A 5,674-nucleotide genomic window follows, 5' to 3' on the forward strand; every position below is an offset into this window, starting at 1 on the left:
TAACCAACACCATGTGAAGAAAGAGAACATTCTAGTCATTCCCCCTTATCCATGGTTTTGCCTTCCATGGTTTCAGTTACCTGGGGTCAGCTGTGGTCTGGAAGCAGACGATCCTCCTGACATATGGTCAGAAGGTCAGTAGCCTAATGTTATGTCACAGTGCCTACGTCATTCACCTCACTTCATCACATCACATGGGCTTTTTATCATTTCATATGATCACAAGAAGCAGGGTGAGTACAGTACAATGAGATATTTTGAGAGAGAGAGACAGAGACCATATTCACACAACTTTTATTACAATATATTGTTATAATTGTACTATTTTATTATTTGCTATTATTGTTAATCTCTTACTGTCCCTAATTTATAAATTAAACTTAACATAGGTATGTATGTATAGGAAAAATCATAGTATTATATAGGGTTTGGTACTATCTGTGGTTTCAGACTTCACTGGGGTCTAGAAACACGTCCCCCGAAGGTGAGGAAGGCAACTGTGCTAATATCCTGCTGGGTCCCCTGTAGTCATTACTCCCCAGCCAGGTACCTATGAGCCTCTCTTCTATCATCAATGATCAATTTTGCCTACATTGAACTTTATGGTATTTCCTCATATGTACTCTTATGCGTCTGGTTCCTTAAACATAACATTCTGTAGGTAAAAATCATTTTGCTGTATGTGCTCATTTATTCTCCTTGCTGTCTATCATTCCGTTGTGAGAATATAGCACAATTAATTTATCCATTCTGCTGATGGGCATTTGGGATGTTTTGGTCTGAGGTTATCATAAATGGTGCTGCTCTGGACGTTCTTATACATGTTTTTTTGGTTCACAAATACACATATTTATCTGAACTGTAGGTTTCTATCTAAAAGTGAAATTGCTAGACCAAAGGATATGCTATGTTCACCTTTTGTAGATTCTACCATACAGTTTCACAACCTGGTTGTGTCTATTTGTACTCCCATCAGCAGTGTAGTCATATGCATTGGCATTGAAGTGCATTTCCCCAATGACTAATAAAGTTAGTTCTATTCATATGCTTATTGGTATTTTGGAAACCCTTTCTTGTTAAATACTTGTTTGAGTCTTTTGCCCACTTTTCTATTGGGTTCTCTGTCTTTTTCGTAATTGGTTTTTATAGGAAGAAACAAAAGATATGAATGAGTTTGTCAGGCCCACGGATTACAAATATCTTCTCACATTCCATGGCTTGTCTTTTCACACTCTTAGTTATAGTTTTAACAAACAGAAGTTTTTAATTTCAGTGGAAACCAACTTAACAATTTTTCTTTAGAGTTGGCCTTTTCTGTATACAGTGTATTAAACCTTTGCCTTCTCTAAGAATCTAACCTCCTACTGATTCCCTATCCAAAATTAGGTACTATGGCCAAGTATCTCGTTTGGAAGCTGTTGCTCCCTATTGCGATCTCAAAAATATAGTGGCAAGAGCACCATGGATAATGCCACTCCATTCCATGAATTTGACTACCTTGCTTTGTAAAGTACATAAGAACCTCTCAGCACTAGACTGACATAGTGATACACAAGCGGCCATACCAGCAGCCAATCAAATTTTTGTTGCAACTGTGGCACATAGCACATGGGATTTAGAATCAGAAAAATTTGTACCAACCTGCATTTCCATCATTTGCTTTTTATTAGTCATTGAGGGGGACCACAGTACTTAAACTTTCTGGGCATCAGTTTCTGCATCTGTAAAAAGGGGGTGGTAATGATTATTTTAGAGTCTAAGGGAAGCTTAAATGAGATCATTTGTTTGAAGATAACTTGCATGATCTAAAAACATGCCTGCATACAATAAAAATTGCCCATGTTTTAATTGCAATGACTAGGAACACAAATTAATTAGATTATTAATAGCAACTGATACTTACAGAACTAACAACGGGGGAGGCACTGTTTTAAACATTTTACATGTCTTAACTCATTTACTTCCCTCACAACCCACAGGGTCGGTTCTGTTAATAAACTCATTTGCAGATGAGGCAACAGAGGAGCAGACAGACTCAGTGACTCATCAAAGGTCAAGCAGCGAGAGAGACCAACAGAATGTTAACCAAACAAATGGCTGCCAAGTTTACACACTCAAGGGAATTATGTGATGCCGTGGCCTTGGACTTGATTCATAGAGGGGCTTCCCACCCAGATGGTGAATACAACCGAAGAAATAGGGAACTTCTGTCAAAAGCCACTGTTAGACCACTTGAGTGAAGGATGGGGCTTCTCTTAAACATCACAGAGGCATGTTTTAGAAGAAGGAAGGGAATTAATATACGTTGGATGGTTGCACAAAGATACTGTTAGGTACTTTACAAACACCTCAGACAGACATTGTTATTCCTATTTTACAGATAAGAAACTAAGACTTACATAGATTGAATGATTTGCTCAGGTTCACAGATTTAGGGAGAGCATCAAAATTCAAACTCATGTATAAGCAGCTCTTTCCCCTAAACCACATTTCTTAAGACATTTAAGAACTCCCAGTTAAGGGTGTTGTAGGACTTATTTGTACCTTAGAAGTCAGAAAAATAAATTAAAAAGCTGCTGTTACCACCACAATCAAATATTATGCAACATTAATAGCGCTTAATATATCTCTAACTACTAGAAATTTTTTCTTGAATATAGAATTGGAAATGGTTGGAAAGGGCAAGCAAAGGTATGGGATTCCCCCTCATGAAGCAATGGCAATGATTAAACTGTGCAAGGATCATAACAATAAGGAAAGTTTTCTATACTAACGAGTGACCATTCACTCAGGATTTCAACCAAATCAGTGAAAAACAACAGTTGCCTCTGATCATTCAATCTGCTTCTGTCTGGGCTGCCTGGGAGGGATCTTAAATTAGATATGAGACAAGTTAACATTCCTCATGAATGGTCCTTCTGTGGTAGCAACCATCTGAGCAGATACTTAATAATAAGAGAAGTTCTGGAAAAATTACAAGTGGCAACAATTGCATTGAAAAAAGTAACAGTGAAGAAAAGTCACTAATCTATAAACACTTTCTCCAGAATTATAAAAACTCTCAGGAAAATCAGCAACATGGGCAATGACTTGTCCTTTGATTTTTATAGGATGTAATAATAGGAAAAGCAAATTCGTTTTTTAGACTTTATATGCACCCACACATATGAGAATTCAAAAGCGTATATCTAAAAACAGCCAAGAATACACTTGTACGTCCACAGATTAGTATGGGTCTGGTATTTTCTCCCCTTCAACAGGGAAAGAATACTTACATGTGAAATTTTTAAGATTTATATTGAAGATTTATATTTTGAAGGTACAGAACTATATGATGTTAAGCTAACAGTCATCCTATGGCCTTTAAAATTAAGCATATATTAATCAACAACAGTATTTTTTATTAAAATATATGAGCCTGATTATGTCACTTGTAGGTTAAAGGTCGAGCTAAAAAGAAAGCTCAACCATCTCACAGGGTTCTAGTAGAATTCATATCTTCATTCTATAGGGATAGCAAAAGGAAAAAAAAATCAGTTCTTGGCTATCCAGATGTTATATTCTTTCTTCCTACAGCAAAAGAAAGGAGAGAATTCGTGGAAAAGATTACTAGTCCTAAAACACACAAATCTGAAACAAAATAAACCAGTGGCTACGTGTCACTCCGACCAAACTTCTGTGGATGTTCTAGGTCTAGGGATTAAGCTATGTTGGCCCAAATCTTCGATTCTTATAGCCATTCTTGGCTCTGCAGCCACCATCACACCTGAAGCTTCCTCCATCCTCCCTCATCTTCAAGTCAGGGATATCACAGGAGAAGGGGCATGCAATAAACATGTTCTAGTGCTTTCTTAGTCCCTGTCCCACGGCCGCTGCAGAGCAATACCGTGATTTTATCATCTACACTGTCAAGCTGCAGGGGAGAGATGATGGAAGTTCAGTGTGGCTCAGGGATCAGCAACTGAAACTTAAATAGGTACTTCTTAAACAAAATGGCACTAGTTGAATTAAATGAAATTGCATTCCAGAAGTTACCTTCTATCGATGCAATTCACAGAGACATATGCAAAAGAAAGATTTGAATTGAGTCAGATAACTTTTTGAAAATCCTTGGTAGTGGGGAAAGAAAGAATCTGAGAAAAACTTTTGGGACAAAGGTTCTGAGAGCAACACCTCTGAGGGTACCAGTCGAGGGGAACGTAAGCCAGCACTGGGTCAGGGAAGTGCTTTGCTGGGATAGATTTGAGGAAAAGTGAGGAAATCTAGACTAGCGTTTTGATATTCTAGAATAATGTAATGGGAAAATAAGAAGGGAATAAATACAAAGTAAATTAAAACATTAGGCTGCGTCTATGGTTAAGAGATTTGGTCCATTTTCTCTTTACTGATTTTCAAAGTCCGGCCATTTCCCCTTAATGGATTTTGTTTTTTCTGCTGACATGGTCATGTTTATTAGATTCTTTTTTTTTAATTTTTTATTTTGTAATAACTCCTCAATAACAATGTTAACTTCTGTTACATCAGAAAATACTCTGAGCAAGCACTCCTTGCTCTTTTTCTCCATAAGGCTTATGTGGAAAGGGCCAAGTTGGGCTGACATAGTCTTACATTTCATTTCCTTTTCCCTCTTGTCTTAAAGCGTAGAGTTCCTTATATTATACTTTATATCACATTATATATAGTAAGGCACCCATGGGCATCCTTCTTCATGGTATGCAAAGCAAGCTCACATATACTCTCCACTCAGTCATTCCATAAACAATTAGTAGGACTGCATTACGCTCCAGGATTCTCCTAGCACTAATCAGGTAGACCAACCCCATTAGGTACAAAAGGAGGCAGGGTCATCTTCTTTTTCCTTTTTTTAGTAATAAAACTACGCTTCAGATCAGTGACTGGATGAGGCGAGCCCAGATGAGAAAAGCATGGGTAGAAGAGACCAACCCATTCAGGACAGTTACTAATCAAGGGACCCCGAGTTCATGGTTTCATCTCCGTAAGCCTCGGTTTTCTCATCTACAGCACAGAGCCCATGGTGTTTGCCGCACAGAGAATTCTGAAGGTGAAATCAGACTCGTGTCCAAAGTGCCTCCTGCAGTTGGCGGGGGCACACACTCGGTAAGGGGCAGTCACAGGAATAGCAGAGAGAGCCAAGTGTGCTCCTGGCCAGGAAAGAGAGTGGGATCTCACAATCATGGGCTCCAATCCTCGCTCTGCCCCTGGGGAGACAAGTGGTTAAGATTCTGCCTCTGAGTCTCCATAGATGTAAAATGACATAATCATATTCCCTCCCTTGGAGGAGTATTAACAAAATCAAATGGAAAACAGCACATTTCCTCGGGAATCATATGCTCAGGGAGAGCTAATCCTGCCTTTGTGCAGGGTACTTGTTCTGTCGCCAGGCACCCTGGTCTGGCCCGGGTTTACGGTTCTCCGGAGCACAGGGACCTTGGCTCATGGCACTGCTGTGTACAGCAACAGCTAGGAAGGGAGAATGAAGCCTCAGGTCTTCTGAATCAAAGTCATGTTTTCTCTTCTTTAAACATCATTACTATTTTGTGGTGGAGGGAAGGAAGGAAGGAAGGAAGGGAGGAGGGAAGGAAGGAAGGGATTTTTAAAAAGAGAAGAATACCCATATACAGCTCCAGAGATACACCCCAATGCTGGTAAGATT

This window comes from Phoca vitulina, unplaced genomic scaffold (assembly GCF_004348235.1).
Source record: "Phoca vitulina isolate PV1807 unplaced genomic scaffold, GSC_HSeal_1.0 scaffold25, whole genome shotgun sequence".
Lineage (NCBI taxonomy): Eukaryota > Metazoa > Chordata > Mammalia > Carnivora > Phocidae > Phoca > Phoca vitulina.